Raw genomic sequence first — 22,509 nt, 5'->3', positions numbered from 1 at the left:
ACAACATGATAAAGGTGATGACCTACAGGAGTGACAGATTGCTGGGGCTTCAAGTGACAGTAGGGAACTCTAAAATACTAATAATCAATGTTTATATGCCAAGGGAAAATAACAATAATTTTGATCATTACTGCATGATCCTAGGGGAGTTACACAGTATTATTCGAGATTCTCCTGCTGATCATATTTGTATAATCGGGGACCTTCATTCTCACCCTACAAAACAATTTTATAATGAACTCACTCGCTTCTGTTAAAATCATACCCTCCAAATTAGCGATGTAATGCTCCTCCCTCCCTCCTCCTATTCATATGTACATAATAGAGCGGACGCAATTACAACCTCCTGGCTGGACCACTGCATCAATTCTCCACAACTTCATGATTCTATTATGACCTTGAATATTCGCTACAATCGTGCAACGGGCTACGATCACATCCCATTACAGATGTCATTCAGTACCCCATCCCTACTACCGTGAACCCCCTAACTGATCGCCCACCAGCGGTAAACTGGGATTTTTTAAAACCAACAGAAAACCAGATACTTTAGGGCGACCACGGAAAAACCAGGTTGTGTCAATAGTTTCAACCGGCAAACGCCTTACTTTGTACCAACACAAATTGTAGAAATGACCACCACAGAAGGGATCTGAATGAATTCTATTAGACATAATCTCCGCTATGTTTGCTTCTTCGGGGAGGACTGTCTATAGATTTCGTCAAGGTAATTCTCGTATACCTGGATGGAATGACTTGGTTAAAGATCTGTATACATACTCACGAGAAATGTTTTTACTGTGGAGGCAAAATGATAGCCCGAGGGAAGGACACACTGCATTACTAATGAGGCAGGCAAGAGCGCAGTTCAAACTTGCTCTTAAGCAACTGCCGGTAAAATGAAAAACAAATAAGAGCCGATGCAATGTCTAGAAACTTAGAATCTGGTGATTATCCTCGTCTTTGGAAAGATATCCAGTCCTTAAATCCCAACCCAAACTAAAAAGCTATCACAGAGTAGGGAAAAGCAGTCGGGACTATCGCCAAGTATGTGAGGCGATCACTTCAACAATATCCTGAATTGCATAAATTATCAAAATTCCCAAAGGGATGTAGATAACCTCCTTACTGACAACATTCATTTTCATTTTGCAGACCGTTTTACGCCAGGTAACATCAGCGATGCCATTAACAGCCAACCTAATAATAAATCACAGAGACTTTCAAATTCTGGCATCCGATAATTTACATTTAGCTGGCTGCCCTATTCAATGAGTGCATAATTCACCAGTTTCTTCCAGACTCCTACTCTTAGTTCACTTGATACCATTAATCAAAAACAAGCTAAAGGATGCAGCTGACCCTGGCAAACTACGGCCGATTGCAATCACAACGATCGCATCGAAGATACTTGAGTCGGTTCTTCTAGTGAGACTTCTCCCCTTTCTCACACCACTGACAACCAGTTCGGGTTTAAAGCAAACCACTCAACCGACACCTGCATCTACATACTGAAAAGACTTGCTGAACTACTACCTATCATCAGCCTCTCCTGTTTTCCTTTGTTTTGTAGATGTGAGAAAAGCATTTGACAGAGTAAACTACCTGAAGCTCTTCCTGAAGCTGCATAAAAGGGGCACACCCCTATAGCTAATTGGCATTTTACATTGCTGGTTCTCCACGCAGCATTCTGTTGTCAAATGGGGTAACGTATTATCTACACTTTCAGCTCCCTAAACGGGCTTCGGCAATGGAGCATTTTCTCTCCATACCTGTTTAATACGTACACAGATGCCTTGAATGTCCAAACTGAACTCACTCCCAATTGGATGCACTGTCAATGAAACAACTATAAACAACCTCTGTTACGCCAACGATATGGTTTTGATGCCCCCACCAGTGCAGGAAGGTCTCCAACGACTCATCGACACTTGCCGCCAATATGCAGAGACATTTGATATAATCTACAACGATACAAAGACCCAGTGCATGTCACTGCTCCCGAGATCGCTTAAGAATATTGCTGAACCACACATTTTTCCTCGGAAACCATCGGCTGGAATTTGTGCACGAATTTCCGTATTTGGGTCAACATATCACCGACGACCTGAAAAGATACGGCAGACATTAACAGAGGCATCGTAAACTATGTGCAACTGGCAATATGATTGCAAGGATGTTTGCCTTCTGTCACCGAGACGTGAAACTGCTGCTCTTCCGCTCGTACTGCTACAGTATTTATGGGTGTTCCGTCTGGACGAAACTATACCCGAGAGAACCATGAGACGCCCTCACAAACACTCCCCGCTACCACTCCGCCACACAGATGTTCATAGAAAACCACCTGGATAATATAAAATCATTGTAAGGCCAACAATGTCCAGTCTGGTAACCCGCGTGAGAAACAGCAGCAACTCGCTCATACTAAGCATCCTAAGAAGTGAAGAAAGCAAGATCTAAATTGTGGGAAAGATTGGGAAAATGAGGCCTTTGTACCCCTAAAGGATAATCTCTGTATTGTCAAGATGTCGTATGCAGATTTTGTCATTATTATATTTATTGCTGATATTTTACTTTTTCATTATTAATGTGATTACTATCAAGTTAGTTTTTTTTTACATTCAATTTTCGTATTTAGCCCTCTGGACCTGACTACTGTAACCACCTAAGGTCCTCTACTTGAAATTTAATTTATATAATCTGGTCACTAACTGTTATAACTCTCAATTCATTTTTTTTTTCTCACCAATATTATTATGTTATTATCAGTGTTATGATTACTATCTTTTATGCTACCTCAGTATTTTGTGGATATAAGTGCCGATTATTGATTTTTTTATCATGTTGTCTAATGTATCTAGATTGTGTATGTTACTGTTTTGTATTTTGTATATTCCATGTATATGGCCCTGAACTGAAATAATGGACATTATTATTATTATTATTATTATTATTATTATTATTATTATTATTATTATTAACTTCATACATAACCTGAACCAGTCCTTGTTTGCCTTCGTTGCATTTTCCATACAGCTACTGAACTTCATTGAGACAAGAAGTCCTTTTATCAACTGTTAACTTTATTATTTTTTTTTTCAGATAATTTGCATTTCAATGTTTTATCTTGCTTTATTTTGCTTTATTCAATGTGTTTTGTGTGTGAAAAAAGTATTTTTTTACTGTATTGTTTATCAGTTCCTTATCTTTTCATTTTAGCCTGGATGGTGAGACATTGGTCTTGAAACGTCGTAGTAAGTATAAATTGACATGATTAGTGCTGTCTTCTACGTCTTCTGGATTATATTACTGAAAAATACCCTAGCCGTTTATGATGAATATATATATATATATATATATATATATATATATATATATATATATATATTTATATATATGTGTTGTGTGTGTGTGTGTGTATGTATGTATGTAGTGTATGTGTGTGATTGTAATAGCCACTGTACCATCATAAAAACTTCTCGAATTCTTCGGGCTTTTTAATACGCTTGTCATTACAAGGCCTAAGAACACAGTACAAGAAATCTGAAGTAGTTATGAAATCCGGTTGAGGGAAACGAACCATCTTCCCATAATCACAGCAAGATCACGCTGCCAACCTCGCTATGATTATGGGACGCTGGTTAGCTTCCGCTACCGGCCATCATAACTGCTTCAAATTTCTTGCACAAGGTTCTTAAGGCTTTGTAGTGACAAGTGTATTAAAAAATGGCTTGAAGAATTCAAAAAGTGATGATGGCATTGTGGCATTACTGTTACATAAATATATGGTAAAAAAAATTACCAGTATATTCAACACACACATACACACACACACACACACACACATATATATATATATATATATATATATATATATATATATATATATATATATATATATATATATTATATTATATATATATATATATATATATATATATATAGATATATATATATATATATATATAATGGCAACCACGCTGTCCTCACAGCTTCTAAAGGAAATCAAGAAGTTATGATACCATTGTGATGATTATTGTAATGACAAACAATTTTACTAAAAATTGATCAGAAGATTAGTAGGTATACATACATTCATACACACGCATAAATGTGTAATATATATATATATATATATATATATATATATATATATATATATATATATATATATTACACACTTATGCGTGTGTACGGATGTATGTATACCTACTAATCTTCTGATCAGTTTTTAGTAAAAATGTTTGTCATTAAATATTCATCACAATGGTATCATAACTTCTTGGTTTCTTGCGTGGTTACCATTATATATACTAAATAGGCTGGAATAGCCCTCATTATTAGGGAAAATAAAGATGCAAATAAATATTGAAATAACATCTGGACAAAAAAGGCGAAAGTTATTTCCATGAAAGACTTAAGTTCATTTCGTCCCAAGAGGCTCAGTGATTTATGTTTCTGGTCTTGCAATGTTCCTTGCATATACAACGTACACCATCGAAGGTCTTCGGGATATATTGCTCTTGTATATAGAACCGTCCCAGAGGAAATGGGATAATGCTGCAGGAATAAATAGCAAGGATGCATAAAAGAAGGTATACACTGTTCTTCAAGATTTCTTATTCGATTCACTTCATCGGTTCCTTCGTTCCTCCTCTTTATCTCTTATCTCTCCTCTTCTTTTGTCAGCGCCGCCATGGGACGCAAAACTTATGTATCACAACTCAAACCCTCTTCTACCAATGGTCTCTCTCTCTCTCTCTCTCTCCTTAATGTACAGACACAAACATATGTTATGAAAATACTCATAAATATACTGATTACATGGTTGTGTAGATATGCCTTTGATCAGCTGTTTTGCAGGTGAGGACAGCGCTTGAGTGGCATGTGCTAAGCACTACCTGGCACCTTTACAGCTTTTGGTTCGCCCTCTTTAGAAACTGAAAATTCCAATCACATGTCATAAGTGAGACTCATCTTCTTTAAATCAATGACCTGTACAAGACGTCATGATGGTTTTGTCTGTTATTGGGTGTGACAAGGAAACGTACCTACATATGTTAATCTTTGTGAATTCTGCTTTGCAGATTCAAGTGGGATTCATTTTGCATTTTGATCACATGCGAGTTCCATTCCAAATTAGTTTATGTCATCTGTGTTACCATTACTTTGTGTGACTTAGATTACCATTTTTGTTACTGATTTCTGTGATCGTTGCTGTTGTATTTATGTTGGGATATTTTTTTTCACAACCGAGATGTTTTGTATGAACCTGTGTCGAGGGATAAAAATGCTCCAAGGTAGTGAGCATTTTTGAAATGTTATTTGGAAGTGGTCTGGTAGTTGAAAGACCATATGACTTGTGATAGTATGACGTGGTTAGTGAACACGAGTGTGAAAGAGATTTTTTACTTATGTACGTATTTTCTTCGGTATTTGGTTTCCCATTTTCTGTTTGATTTCCTTTTTCTATTATTGAAGCAAGGGTTCATGACCTGTCTCCTTTTAAATAACCAGTGCCATGTTAAATTTTAATAAATTATATTTTTGTAAGTTCAAAGAGAGAGAGAGAGAGAGTTTGATTTGATTTTGAATTATATAGATTTTTGGCATTATGCCAAGCAGCACTGGGGCAACTACGGCCATTCCGCCCTGGGATGGATATTGACAGTGAAAGTTTTGAAAGGCGTAACAGGAGGAAAACCTCAAAGCAGTTGCCCTATGAAACAAATGTTAGGAAAGGGTGGACAATAAGATGGTAGAAAGAGTAAATGAACGGAGGTACAGTAAAAGGAATGAAAGTAGTTGCAGTTAGGGGCCGAAGGGACGCTGCAAAGCACCTTAAGTGATGCCTACATTACCAGACAGTAAATAATGCGAGTGGTTATGAAAGCATTGCAGAGTTATGGAATGAACATTATCCTAAACTGTTTAACGACCCTACTCATCCTGCCCCAGACCCACAGGAAAATCAAGGTCAGCGAGATGTTACAGGGACAAATGTCAATGAAATTTCGAACTTTAAATTCTTTGAACACTTCCAGTAGCCCTGGACATGACGGGATGACCCTTAAGCACTTAACTGAGGGTCATCCGGTACTAAAAGTTTTCCCAAGTTTATTCGTCACTTCCTGTTTGTCATTCATACTTACCAAGAGCTTTTATTCAGCTTTTACTCTGTCCTTTGAATAAAGATAAAACGCGGACCACTGTGACGTACCTAATTATAGGCCGATTACTCTAGCCACTATTGTCTTAAAAGTTTTGGAATCGATTGTACTGGAGAGATGCAAAAAGCACTTCTTGACAAGTGACAACCAGCTCGCTTACAAATCCCATCATGGAACGGAAGTGCCAGTTCATATTCTTAAACACGTAACCTTGGAGTATATGTAATGTTCGTAAAACACCCGTATTTGCTTGTTTCATGGATATGTCTAGAGCCTTTGATAAAGTGTCTCTCAAGTTGTTATTTGAAGTACTGTCAGAAATGTCCCTTGCTATATTGTTAAACTGCTAGGAGAGTGGTATAAATATCAGCAAATGATTGTCAAATGGGGCCATGTATTTTCGAGTGAATTTTCCACTTCATGTGGAGTGAGACAGGGAAGTTTACTTTTACCTTACCTGTTCAATATGTATATGGGTGACCTCTCACATAGGCTGAGTCAAATTAAAGTGGGATGTTATTGAAACAACATGATTTTAAACCATTTGTTATCCGCTGATGATATTGTTTTATTTACTCCTTCAGTAGGCATTTGTCGTGATTTTATGTCTAACAGACTTCTATTTTTAAATGTAAAGACGACCAAATGTAAAATTTTTTCTAAGAGTAAGATCTGCCCAAGTAATATATCACCTATTGTTGTTAACAAGCACGTATAAATTTTGTACCGGAAATAAAAGTACCTAGGATATTATCTTACTGATCAAAATTCGGACGATGCTCATGTAGAATATTTGTAGAGTTCTAAGTGCGCGGGGCAATATGATTATATGGAACTTTTCTAAATGTAGCGATAATGTCAAGAAAATGCTTTTTCAGAGTTTTTGTACAAGTTTTTTATGCCATGTCTTTGGTTGTCAGAGCAAAACAACGAACTATGAATAAGCTGAGAGTATGCAACAACGATAGCCTACGAAGGCTCTTGGGCATTCCGAGGCATGCAAGCGCATCCGCTCTTTTCGTGGCTATTGGTCAGCCATCTTTTCAAGAACAGAAGCAAATCTATAACATGCTATTTGCAAAGGCTGAGGAATTCTGAAAACTGTATTATGAAGAGGGTTGCACAGCCAGTTTACTTGCATAATTCAATTATTTTAAAACACTGGAAAAGCCTCATTTATGCTTAGTGCATTTGTTGCGCTCCTTATACAAGAATATAGTACTTCTTTGTTTTGTTCTAATATGATACATATGAGAGAGGGTGGGGGGTTGGGGGGGGGGAGTCGCTTAGCGAGGACTGATGAAGATCAGAGGTACCAATACTTTTGCATGTCCTTCAAGGTAGGTGACGTATACGTAGCCTTTAAAAAGAAGAAGAAGAAAAAAAAAACCTAACAGGTGGTGGCAGTCGGAAAATTAGTTACATTAATAATTAATTGAGGATCCAGGCCTATGAGAGAATGCGTGCACGTGTTTGTTTTTCTATACACAGGAGTAAGGTAGGTAGGAGACATGCTTAGTGAGGTATCGTATCAGCTCAGTTGGCACTCTGGCAGTTAAAAGAAATTCTGATTGCGTCAGCGGCTTTACTCCCGAAGATAGCAATGAGAATCTTGTTTGTCAGTCTTTTTTTGGCGAGTGTTTAGCAGTGTTCTGACCAGTTGGGTGTGTAATAAAATAATACGTGGTTCTGCAGGTTTATAGGGAAGCGTGCTTGTGTGTATTTTTACAGAAACGTGGGTGCATTTCTTTTCGTGTGTGTGTGGCTGTCGCGCTGTGCTTGGGATACGGGGAGAATAGGAAGAGTGAGTGTTCATTTGGCGGTTGTTTTATTATTCTTTTTTTCGCCTTATTGTGTGGTTTTAAGGGAACAATGTGATTTTTGCTTATGGTTCACTACTCCCCTCTCCCTCTTTGCAGCTATCTTTAATCTTAGCCCACCATGATTTTCGCATATTGATGTGTTTTACGATCGCGAAGTGTTTATTTATTTATGTATTTATTTTTTACTAGAGGGTGTTTATGGTGGGACTGGCAATATGAGGTGTTTCCTGATGACAGGGACCTTGGTCTCAAGTCGCGCACTTAGCACTAACCTTGAGAGGGACTTTTGGGGCTTTGTTTGTTTGCTTGTATGGTGTTTTTAAGTTGCATGTAACCAGTGGTTATTCAGCATCGGGACCAACGGCTTTACGTGACTTCCGAACCACATCGAGAGTGAACTTCCATCAAACAGAAATACACATCTCTGAACCCTCAATGGAATGCCCGAGAATCGAACTCGCGGGCACCCAGGTGGCAGGCAAAGACCATACCAACCACATCACTGAGGTGGTTTGGGGGGCTTGTATCACTAACCCCCATTTTAACTCAGCTGTAAAGGTGTGATTTATTTCCCTGGGGTTTTTGAGAAAATGGTTGTTTTAATAGAAAGTAAATATTTTATTTTCCTCTCTTTGGTTGTTTTTTCCTGTTGATTTAGAGAACATTGTAGGGGGTTTTAGTATCTTGAGCATCTGTGATCAGACTGATGAAGCTTTGCCACCACACATCATCTTCATTTCTTATACGGGTGTTCATAACTTTGATGGAGCGTGTACGGCAGTGGATACACAAATTGTCGACATGCGCAGGAGCATCTACAACTCACCAGCGAGGATATTTATGCGGTGCAGCACGTGCTTAATCAGCATGGAGTTGTGGAAATACCTTCTGTGCCGTAAGTTATTGAATTGCCACCATTGATAAAAGTGGCTATGTTGAGTGGATAACTAACCATACGTTCGTTCTATGGTGCGTTATTGATCATTACGGTGGTCATGGTTGCAGCAATTCTTTTGAAGTGAGATACGATGTTGCTTCAAGAGAAGCAGGCTCCACAGGTGTATGTGACAATTAATCAGGAGTCCGTTTACGACAGGGCATAACATAAATAATGTGCATTTGTTCGTGTATATATGTAAGTATATTATTTATATAAATTATACGTGCCCACATACACATACGCACACACACACACACACACACACATATATATATATATATATATATATATATATATATATATATATATATATATATATATATATATATATTATATATATAAATATACATATATATATATATATATATATATATAAATATACATATATATATATATATATATATATATATATATATATATACACACATATATATATATGCATATAATTTTATGTAGAGTTCTCTGGCCTTAGAGTTCTCGTCTGCATTCAATCTTGTATATGTGTGTGTAAAGAAACACATTGTCGATGTGTGCCCACGGACCTCTATTGTCCCGACTCAGGTATATATATATATATATATATATATATATATATATATATATATATATATATATATATATATATATATATATTGTACTGATGCTTTTTTGCCCGAAAGCAATGTCTGCATTGACACGTGCGGACGGATATGTAGTACCTGAGTCGGGACAACAGAGGTTCCTGGGCACACATTGACAATCTGTGTGTATATACATGATATTTACATTGGTGGAAAGGCCAGAGAACTCTACATGAAATTATATAAATTTGTCTTTACAAATACTTTACCCAAAAAAACAATAATTATGAAATAATGATTGAGTGATAAAATACACTGAGGGACTTCTAGTTGCAGTATTGTTGTGGAGGCAGGAGTCGACCCTGTGTCCTTGAGATCACTTGCGGGGCATCATCGATTGCCGAGTCCTCCGGCATTTTGACTGACAGAATGCCTCCCCTGGCAGTGCATGGGGGGTTCGATTGACATCCGTGGGCATCCACAGCTGCGAAACGACATGCCGGGAGCTTCAAGAGTGGCGCTGGGTGCGGCAGTCCCGTGGTGTGTTGTTCCCATCGGGCAGGCCAAGGAGGCCCACAGGTGCGGCAGCGGTGCCAGATGGACTAAGGAGGCCCACAGGTATGGCAGTGGCATCGGGCAGGTAAAGGAGGCCCACAGGTAGCGGTGTCGGGCGGGCCGAGGAGGACCACAGGTGTGGCAGCAGCATCAGGCAGGTCAAGGAGGGCCACAGGCAGCTACGTCAGGTGGGCCAGGGAGGCCCACAGGTCGGACAGAAAGGCCCACAGGTTGGACAGGAAGGCAGGACCTCGATCCATGGTGATATCGTCCAGTACACTGCAGCAGCTGATCCAGTTTGAGAGAAAGGCAGTCATTGGAGTCGCCTTGGACCACCTTGTGGATCGGTCGATAATAGTCAGGAAGTATCTGGCGTCCCCAAATTGAGGCAAAGTCTGTGTGTTGGCTGATCAGCACCCAGGTACCAGTCCTCGTAACTTGTCTCACACACCAAAACACAAAAGCCCCGTGTTTAGTCCTTTAATGGTGTCGAGTTCATCAGAGTCAAGACTAGTCGCTGTATGGTTCCATTAATAGCTCTGAGTGCGGTCGACATGTGTCATTAATGAAGCCAAACCATTCGAAGACGCCAGAACACACCTGGAAAGGTGTGTCGTAGTAAGCCCGTTACTGGTGTTGGTGTCAACCAGGAAAGGAGCTTTCAGAGACCTAGACTGTAACGCTGTGTGGCTCTGTTATGGTTTCCCTGAAGGTAAGCGGCCATAGTGATTCTATTAATGGCAGGAGCCAAAACCGCTGTGTTCCCGTCCAATCCGGGAGGTCACCAGTTGTGAGGACAAGAGAGTAAGACAAATAACTGGGTACTGATGCTTTATTGCCCGAGAGCGGGGGCTACATTGACAGGTGCGGACGGATATGTAGTACCTGAGTCGGGACAACAGAGGTCCATGCGCAGAGAGCGACAATCTGTGATTCTTTACATACTCATATATACAAGAATAAATGCAGACGTAGTCTGTGTACTAACGGCCAAAAAACTGGTGGCAGAGTTTCATAATTTTCGTTCACCTGCCTGACACACGATTCATGCCTTATTTATCGCTTTTTCCTTTCAAAGATGGAACAAATCATATGTAATGACGTTAAAAACAGTCACTGATATCTTTAGAACATTATCTTATGTTATTGTGTAAAACTATTTTCTATAAAGCAAAATTGATGCGAACAAAACCAAATAGATAGGAGACACCTATCACTAGTAGTATCGCATAAACACAGTCCTTACATTATCATTTCAATATTAAGTTGAAGGTAGTTGAACTATTCCATTTGTTAAATTTTACAGAAAAACATTTAAATATCACAAAATGCTATCAAATTAAAAAAAAAAAAAAAAAAAAAAAAAGCGATAACCTAACAGTGTGAACCATGCGACCTCACTCTATTCCTTTTGATGTCGTTATGTGCACGGAAATCTAAATCTAATGTCAATGTGTCATTTATCGGTCTAAGAAACATCCCTTGATGAGCGAGAGAAAATTATTACACTGCATTCAGTGCAAGTTCCTGTTGGAGAGATATCAAGAAAGCTTAATAAACCGGAAAGAATCATACACAGATGAATCAAATTGTTTAAAAAACGGCAAAGTTTAGAACATCGGCCTAGAGGTGGAACACCTCAAAGCACCACAAGATAGCAAGACAATACAGTAGTGTAAATGTTGCTGAGCAACATTCATTTGTGAATTTTGAATTCTAGTGCCTCATCACGATATTGCTGAACCAGGAAACATGACGAGCTCTACGCTTATTACTGGTGTCTGCTGAACACTTTAAATGGAGAGGAAGAGACTTTTAAATCTACACTTGAAATCTTTGATAGGTGTCTAATGAATAAGTCTAACGAATAAGCAAACTTATCTTTAATGGATGAGATTCAGTTAGGCTTACTCTTTTGGTTTTGTTTTTAATCGGTGGCCAGTGAATACAACAGATAGGGAGGGAAACAGTTTCAATGATGCATGTATTTTTTTCTTTAAAATCTAAAGAATACATTTTATTGGGAGATACTTTATTAACATCGGCCTAATCCCTCCATCACTCCTATACGCCACCTCCGCTCTCTTCATCTCAGGCGACTCGATCCGACTTCTCGCTATGAACTCCATCGCATGAAAGCACCACTAATGATAACGGTTATTTTAAAATTCCCCGCACCGACAACGGACGCCTTAATATGCATGTTTATAAAATATTTTCTGTTCAAAGAAACTTTATCTTTCATCCCCCAAAATATGTGCATATACTCGTGTTACACCTTGTATGATTGTTGTACCCATCAAAGAGCAACCCTTGACTAAGGCTGTAGGTTTTTCTTGAAAAAAAAAGAAAAAAAACATGAAATAGACTTAAACGAGAACGTCACCTTTCGTATTTCTTATCCTTTCAGCTACTTATAATATGCTTATGGTAGTAGGTCTAGGTATATATGTGAAACAAATTTTAATTAATTTCGATTTAGAAGAAATTAATAGCTACAGAAAGATCAACCTAAGAAAGCTTTAATGGAAGTAAGTCAGTTTTGACTCCCACAGCTTTCCAACGTGTCCAGATGAAACAGGATGATATGCAAGGAATTCTATAAAAAATAAAAGACTGAATTATATTCGTTTGATTTTTTATGATTGCTTTTTACTTTGAATAGCTAGGTCTGAGTAAATTATGTTAAGCAATTATGAAAAGGATAAGAAAAAAGGAGAACATGGCCACTACACTAAAACAAGAATAACGGGAATGATCAAATAGAGCAAATAAATAAATAAATAAATATATATATATATATATATATATATATATATATATATATATATATATATATATATATTCTTTCACATTACGTATCCGAGAGAGAATATATATATATATATTAGTCGATTTAAATATTCTTTCACATTACGTATCCGAGAGAGAATACTGCTGAAAATAGACCTAGGCTAATCATGTGTGAAAATCAGAAGTCCAATTTAGGGCCACTAAATGTGTCATGCAAATTATTTTATTGATCAAAGGACAAAATTAGTTTAATTAAACATCGTTTTCAAAGAATGTTAACGCCTTGATGTATTATTTATTGGCTGTAGGAGACGAAATTACAGCACCCCAGTGCAGTACAATACGTTGAGTCAAGGCTCGAGCGGCAGCAAAGCCAACTTCAAAATGCTTAGGTATGCTGTCACGAAGTTAGAGTACAGAATAAAATTAGAAATGGGTCCACGAAGTTAAAGTTCAGAATAAAATTGGAAATCGTGGACCCATTGGTATATATTTTCCTTACTTTGCAAAATAACTATCTTTAATACGTTGAATAAGTCTACTAAATTCTAATGTAATTTATTTCAAGTATAGCACCTTTGAAAGGAAATGTTATTTATTGTTAAGTGAATAATCTGGCACCTGCATATGGCAACATTTCCATAACGAACAATGAATTAAGAAACTACGCCCATTCTTCGTTGGCCGACAGTACATACATGATATTTACATTGGTGGAAAGGCCAGAGAATTCTACATATAATTATATGAATTGGAAATGGCGAGTTGTTGAAATAAATATAAAAATATCGTAAAGACGTTGTCTTTACTATATACTTGTGTGGACCTGGTTGCATATATTAATGTAAGATTTAATTCTCCATTAAGGTATTTGCAAAGTTTAGATACATTAGCTAGATTTGCTCTACTAGCTAGAGCTCTTTAAATAAAGTAAACAGCAGTGCATGATCTAGCTAGACTTCTCTTCGATTTCTGTAGAGTTGTTGCAGTCTACCTAGTGTTGTAGTGGACACGAGGTGGTGAGCACATGCCAAGACTGCTCTAGATCTATTTTTGGACTTAGATTTTTTCGATCAAGAGAGAAAACTGCTGTACAACAAAAGTAAAATGACGTCCAATGAAAAATGGAAATGGGAGTGATCGGAAAATGTCATTAATATAGCAATATGAAAGGTTCCCAGAACTCTGGAATGTGTCGTTGATGCAGCACACCAATAAAGAAAAGAAAGAAACTGCTATAAAAAAAATAGCAAAGACGATAAATATTTCTGAATCAAAAATCAAACAAAAGCCTTCTGAAGGAGTCATTGGTTTTCTTTGGTGCGTATCGTCTTTTAATTTTGGGGGTAATTTTTTCCAGGAAATATTTTTAATCCTCAGAACACATACATAGAGAGTTTTTATAGGATGCTGCATCGTCACCAACCAATTCTGTTAAACGTTTGGCATTTGCTCCCTCATTTCGCCTGACTATCCTTTTTCTGACCCACACACTCCTCTTTCTCTTTTCTTTTTCTTCAACGCCTTCATGACTAATTTCTAAGCTGCAGCAATTGCGTAGGTGCCTGGATCATGACATCTCACCACTGAGTCTCTCATGTTGGACTGATACTTCATGGTCAAACACACTCCAGTGTACCCTACACTAACGGTAGATAGAGCAGTCTCGCTTGACTTAATCTACCACCACTCTATCCGAGAAAAAGTCATAGCCATAATTACATATTTTACTTACACCCCTAATACCAACACAAAAGGTTAGAATCCTTACAACAAAGATGCTCTTACCAACCACCGTTTCCTTTGGGCGTAAATTATTCTTAAGTTATAGTGAGTTTGGTCAAATTTATATGCAATTTGTGGCTTAATGTTTGACTGGTAGTAAAAATAACAGGAATAAAAATAAACTTATCATTATTTATCAACAATATTACTATTATTAATTGCACATATTTTGCTAACACAATACTAATATACATATAAAAAAGAAAGACTTGCATAGCTACACTTACAACAGTGTCAATAATAGTATAATAATAAATTAATTAAACAAAATTGTGTTCATCAATTAGGAAATCGTACATGCACTGCAATTAATGTAAGTTATTCAAAGAAAGACAGATGATATGCTATAACATTACCTGAATGATACAGAATGATATGTGGTGCTGACTGGTCGGGCTACCATGAGAAGTTGTCTTGGGATGCACTTCAAAGATGGGCAGGCGCCATCTGTAAGTTTTGGGCATCCCACTCCAGGCCAGTGGAATTTGTAGATGATGTTACTCTCCCTAACATTCACAAAAAAAGGGGGAGGGGGGGGGCTGGTTTATTCCTTAGGCGGAGATTGGCAGGAGGATAACAATTCTTGTAGTAAACAATATCGACTTCGATGAATGAGCAACACGACGAAGATCTCGACTCCCAGTCTCCCAACAATGACGACAGCGTCAAGATCTTTTATTGGGAATTCATACACGGGAATTACCGACAGGAAGAGGGCGCCCTTAGACACATCGATGAGCACGCTGTCCACAGACTCTACTCATTGTTAACATCGAAGAAGTTATAAAAAGGGAAGGCACATGCCAAAGGATGGATTACTGGGCTTTCAGGGTATTAGGTCATGTGAGGAGAGAGGAGGGAAAGTGAGCAAAAGCTCGATGTGTTGAGATGGAAGAGGAGAGTAACCAGATAAGGACTGACAAAGGCACTGGCAAGACGGGTCACAATAACAAGGAAAGGAAATAGTACATGCAAGAGGATAGTGTTGTGGTTTGTTTGCAGATTCCAGAGTAGTGGTGATGAGCTTTGTTCTTAGGAATATGAAGTATGCAATATCATAAAATTTTTCTACCTCGTTACTCTCCTTTCTCTCCTTCGCTTGAGTAGTTTGAAAGGATGTATGGGGCAGTGATCATCATCTTTCTCTGCAGTCACCTCAACTACGGGAATAGTTTGATAACTGAAATGCACAATGCTTGCACACAAAATACAATTACCATCATTATTATTTCAGTAAATGATACCTATTCACATGGAACAAGCACACGGGGATCATTGACTTGAAATTCAAGTTCCCAAAGAATGTTGGTTTCAACCTCCCACCGCAGACCCCCCACTGCAGCAATAACTGATCATGATACAGAGCCAGCGATTTTTCGTTGCCCGACGGGAGACGCGAATCCGCAACATCTGTGGCTTATTATTTGATGAAAATCTCTCTCAAGAATAATGACCAAAACTATCATTTGTATACACACACACACACACCAGGTCATGGTTGCATATTCTTTTTCACTTTTCTAACACGATTCAAATAATCTTCCTAAGTACAGGTGCCATAACTGTTAACATCAAACTTGTAGCTTTTGAAATCCTCAATTTTTCCTTGGCTTCAACGTATTTTAAGATAAATTTCATTTAATCATCCAAAAACATTCACTATTGCATTGAGAACATAATTATTCATCACTGGTTATATTAATATACCATTAATTATTAGCCTTGCATCGATCGTCTTTAATCACGAATCCCCCTAAAAAGGCTTAAATTTTGTATTTTAATTTATTAAAACAATAACTTGACAGATAATCCCCTACATACGATTAACAAGCAAAAGGGCGCATTACCATCTTATCGGGGAGACAGCGCAGTTTTGAGCGAAAGACAAAAGTCAGCAGTCGATGGCATCTCGTTTAGAGGGAGCAAGACATTTGCAAAAGGTATTTTGGGTAAAACAGAATATTTAATGGTAACGAGAGGGGAAATATGTGACAATGAATATCACCTCAAAGGAAATCTTGTTTAAGAGAAATGTTTTATTTCTCGGTAAAATGCACAAAGGAATTGAACTACAGCTACACAAAAGGGGTGTGAATATGTGTGTGTGTGTGTGTTCCAGAGAGAGAGAGAGAGAGAGAGAGAGTCGAATAACAAACAAGGAGTTTATTCCGTGTTAAATAAACGAATTAAACGATACTAAAACAGACCTAAAGGAAGAAACGAACGCCTTAACTAAAAATTGTATTTCTAACTCCTAATACAGGACTATTAAATGGGCAGCACCAGGTGAGCAGTAACCCTAAAGGTTATCAGCAAAAGCAAAACGCAAGCACATGTTAAAACGGAGAGACACTTGAAGAGATAAGAGAATTGATTGATTTGTGGCTATTAAAACTGGCGTCCCGTCATTCAGGTTTTTGACGCCGTATGGAATTCAGCAATAAATTAAAAAGATAAACAAATATAAATAAAAAAGGAGCCTCGTACAGTCCTCCCCAAGGAATCGTTGCAAATAAGAAATGACTATCTCTGTCACGTCCCCAAGAAAGGAACCAATGTCTCGGATTCCCAAGATTGGGACATTCTAACAGCGAATGTCTCACAGTCAAGGGCACAACACAGTCATGGCACAATGGAGGATTTTCGCCGGACATCAAGAACCCATTAGTGAGTCTTGCATGTCCAGTCCTAAGCACAATACAATTTCTTGTCTGCATGGCATACAAGTATATGACCAAGAAGACACTAATGACGTAATACTGCGCATATTTTGATAACGTAAAATATCTCCCCAAAGAGACTACCAAATCTTTTTAATTTTCTGATCTACTTGAGAATATAATATCCCAATATGGCAGTAGACATCTTCTGGGTTCTGGGGAGGTAACACTTGACTTAGTAAGTTGATCAGCTTGCTCGTTCCCAGGCACCCCAACTTGGGAAGGTATCCAGCAAAAATTTATTTCTTTACCTCTTCTAGAATCAGAGGGTTTAAAGAGTTACAAAATTCCAAAGACTGAAGAACACTTCTAGTCACAATAAAAAACAAAAATACTTCCATTCTGACTTAAAATTTCCTATAAGGCCATTAAAATTGCAAGCAGTTCTGCTGTAAAAATAGATACAGTAGATAATAACTTCCCGCTTATTTCTATACCAGGGAAGGCCACTCCAAAGTTGGCACCAGCATCTGACTTTAAGTCATCCGTGAAAACTTCTACGGATCTAAGAACATTTCTGCCTTGGTAAAATTGAAATATCTACACCATATAACTTCTGGAAGGTTCCAGGGGAGTTGCCCAAATACCTAGTTGGTAAAATCTGCATCCTTGGAATGTTTAATTGTCTCATAATACATTTTACTCTAAATGCAATTGGTTGTGGTAATATGAATGCCTTTTATTCCTGAAATACAAATGGTGGTTAAAGACTAAGGGAGCCTCTGAAATCTGTACCAGCTCCAAACCAGCAGTTGCTGGTAATGTACAGTAGATCAAAAGGTGTCTCACTAGCATCTACAAGTAATGCTCTCAGTGGGAGATGATTTAAATGCTCCTGTACACAATCTTGCTCATCCATAACGAGGGAAAGAACTGAATAATATGGAAGTGCTAGGAGGAATGACGAGGTGTTCGACGCAATGCTAATGAAGATAATGTATAGTCGGGAAGAGAGCTATAAGCTGTGGATGTTTGCTAAACTAGTAAAACAGCTTAACCAGACCACTGAGTCGACTGCCGACTCTCATAGAACTGGCCTGAGGGATTCAGATGAAAGACCAGGTCTGGGCCAGAGGCCTAAAACTAGGGCTAAATAGGTATTCGGTATGGTGATAGATGAATGAATATGAAATTTTAAAAATGCACAAAGGGAATGATCTCACACTGGAACACACTCATACAATAAACAAATTTACTCTGGTTGCCATATATAATGACTAAACAGATATATTAAAATTCGGAATAAGTTAAGTAACATTTCAAAATATTGCTTTTTGTCATTATATATTTTATTTTCTTATTTGTATATATTATTAATTATATATATCACAGTCCTTTATGAACATTAAAATCGGAATCACTGAAAATTTAGCAGATTCTGATAAAATTTCCCACTCGGATTTATTTCCACTCTGAGCACTCGGGAGCAGGGCTACGTGGAATGCTCATTAAATGACTTTAATGGTTAAAACTATGAATGTCGGCAGCGCCCTTGGCCACGCTAGTTTTCGCTGAAGGCACCAACGACAATGGATATATATCAATTTCATGAAAGCATTATGTATGTATACTCTTGGTCCATCAATACATAAGCTTGCATACAGCACTATGAAATGTCTGTGTCTGGTATCTCGGCCATATATATATATATATATATATATATATATATATATATATATATATATATATATATATATATATATATTTTTAAGATTTTACGCTGCCTTTGGCCATAAGTACTTATTATTAGCAAACGTATATCCTAATTTATATAATTAAGGGAAGTGGGAGGTCGCCAGCCGGCATATAGACACTGAATACCGGCAATAATGTATTTACTTCTATTTACAATTAAGAAGGCACAACGGATACATAAATTTTTCTGGTTAACCGTGGCTAACCGCTGGAGCTTGAAGCTGCAAGGGGCTTGTTATGGAGTGGAATGTACGATATCCGGTTCATAACCAGATTACGTGGAAGTTCAGCCAATGGTACTCTCGTCCCTGAAAGGGAAATTTACGACAATTAAAGACTAGTAATATGCACAGATACGCTAATCCACTTAGCCATTTCTTACACTGCACTATTTGACTTATACAGATTATTTCTACTAATGGACGTAGCAATAAGTCTTATAGGAATTACACATTAGGCTATGATTGTTAGTTACAAACGGTTAGCACTTAGACATTATGGAGAGAGAGACTGCGCTCAGGTGAGGGAGACGGTCTTGGGCAAGGCCGCCACGAGGGCACGCCGGAGGGCAGGAGAGGGAGAGGAAAACAAAGGATCGGTGGATAGGATTCTTTCTGTACAGATAGGAGGGAAGGATGGGATGTTATCATGGGAAGGAGGAAGGATAGGTTAGGGTACGAGGTTCTCATACAACAGACACCTACCTCCTTTTAAGGGAGAGACAGTTGCCGCTCGGAAGGGCGGACAGAGGCCAGCACGTCCACCTCCTAAGGCTATCAAACGGTGAAGACAGCCACCCACGCCTCGGTTTCCTGCCGCGCGTCCTGCGAAGGTGGGGGTTCACCCCCCCCTGGAGGGTTTTCTACTGGTCAGGAACCTTTTGTCCCTTTTGTTTTAGGCCTATACTTGCAGTATGATTCCCCATTTGGGGGGGTGCCAGCTTGGCGCTGCCGTCTTGCGGTGGCATCTGAAAGTAAGAGACCTCGGGGAGGAGACTGGTCTAGGATAGGTGGGTAGGTGGTGAGACTCCGGCTAGGGGCAGCCCTGCTGCATTCGTTCAAATTCCTGGGCAGGATCTCTCGAATTTGACGCTAAAATGGCGGATAGACCATCACGATTGACAGCCCCCATTTTAGCAGAGATTTTGTCCTTCAACGGGTCAAGAACTCTGCAAGCAAGGTCTGGAGCCATTCGACTCTGTGTCCCACACCTAGCAAGCCTCACCACAAATGAACTAATTGCTAAGCTGCATCTAGGGTCAAAATCTCTTAAATAAATTGCCGAGGTTAACTTTAAGTGCCAATTAAAAAAACAAGTGGGCTACAAGGCAGTAACTTGACAAAATGGCATGTATTACTAGTTTAACTCAACAGTGACCCAGCACAGCGACATGCATGAAACAATTTTCATTGAGTTCATATGGAACCTAAGCAAGGAACAAATAATGGCATGACGCTAACTAAAGCAAAACAAAGCAAATGTCATAAATAAAAAAAAAATATTAAAATAAGAGGACAAAATAAAACAAATAAATAAATAAAGAAAAATGGGGCCAAGATGGCTCCTCAGTTTGTGAAGCTGGGGAAACCACCAAGGCTCAATACATCCAAAATGACAGAGGTAAATACATGAACAAACAAAATGGGGCCAAGATGTCTCCTCAGTTCGTGAAGCTGGGGAGGCCACCAAGGCTCAATACAACATTCATACAACCTACAGTCTAAGTTCTATATACATGGCATTGTGCATCAGGCACTAATGCCGAGAGAGCACATCGGCCATCTTATTGTCCGTGCCCTTGATGTCTCAACCTTCCAATTGTAGTCCTGGAGGTCCATACACCACCTCATGAGCCTCTTATTCTTGTTACGGAACTGAGTGAGGTAGATTAAAGGATTATGGTCCGTCAGGACAGTCAGTGGGAACTTATGGTCAGCATGGTAGGATTCAAAAGTGTTTAAGGGCTAAGACCATGCCAAGTAGCTCCTTCTCGATCGTACTATACCTCGTCTGAGCTGGGTTCAATTTCTTTGAGAAATAGGAGACAGGGTGACGCACCTGGTTTTCCTCCTGGAGGAGGACCGCACCCACCCCTACATCGCTGGCGTCTACTGCTATTGAGAAAGGCTGAGAGTAATCAGGTGTGCGGAGCACCGGGCGACTCATGGAGAACCCTCTTCAGATGGTCGTAGGCCTCCCGACACTCCTCTGTACAGCGGAACTGGTTATCCCCCTTGAATAGGTCAGTGATGGGAGCAGCTACTTGGGAGAAGTTTGCACAAATCTCCTAAAGTACTGCACCATCCCCAGGAACCGTTGGGCTTCCTTCTTAGTTTTAGGATAGGGCATATTCTGTATAGCAAGAATGTTGGCATCTTCCTTTGGCATTATTTTGCCCCACTCCTACCTGGTGGCCCAGGTATGTGATCTCAGACACTCCAAAGTACACTTCTTCAGGTTGATGACCAAATTGGCTTTCTGGAGTGCACCCAGCACCTTCTTTAGGGTCTGGAGGTGTTCGTCCCACGTTTTGGAGTAGATGACAATGTCGTCTAGGTAGACCACACAATTAGGAATCCCTGCTAGCACCTTGTTCATGAGTTTCTGGAAACAGCTAGGTGCGTTCGTAGACCAAAAGGCATCACCCGACACTGGTAAAGCCCGTCCCGTGTAATGAATGCAGTCAGGGGCCGTGTCATCCTTGGCCAATGGTACCTGCCAGTAACCCTTCTCTAGGTCTATCTTACTTAGGAATGGGAATTCGCCTAGGCTCTCCAAACAATCCTCGATGCGCGGGAGCGGGTAGGATTCCGGTTTGGTCACTGCATTCAACTTGCGAAAGTCAATGCAGAGTCGGTCTCCTCCCCCCATCCTTTGGCACCAGGACTACAGGGGATGCCCAAGGGCTCTCACTCTCCTCAATGAGACCCAAGTCGAGTTGTAGTTTAACCTGTGCCGCCACCCGTTCCGCCCGCTGGGGGTTAAGCCGGTAATAATTTTGCCGAATGGGGCTGGTTCCCTCAAGCAATTCAATCTTGTGCTCCAAGAGCTGGGTGCTACATAGCGTGTCCCGCACGACCTGTGGATGCTGAAGGAGTAATTCCCTGATGTCATTTCTCTTCGCCGTATCTAGTGCAGGAGTGGATCAGTTCAAAATTGGCTAGGAACCCTCCGGAACTTACTCTGGGTGAGGAAACCTGGGTGACTGTCCCCCACCATTTCGCCCTCTGGTGGTAGGGCTTAAGGAGATTGATGTGGAGCCACTTAGCCCGCCTAGTGCCGCAATCCACTAGATAGTTTAATGTGCCCTTCTTTTCCAGAAATCTTGTAGGGCCCATGAACCTTGTGCTTAGAGGCCTCCGCTCTCATGTGCGGAGAACCAGAACTTGGTCTCCCACTTCAAACTCCGGTCTTCGAGTTCTCCCGATCCACCCGACTCTTCATACTACTCTGCGCCACCGTCTCTGA

Source organism: Macrobrachium nipponense, chromosome 1 (assembly GCF_015104395.2).
Source record: "Macrobrachium nipponense isolate FS-2020 chromosome 1, ASM1510439v2, whole genome shotgun sequence".
NCBI classification, from domain to species: Eukaryota; Metazoa; Arthropoda; class Malacostraca; order Decapoda; family Palaemonidae; genus Macrobrachium; species Macrobrachium nipponense.
This window is presented reverse-complemented; position numbering follows the sequence as displayed.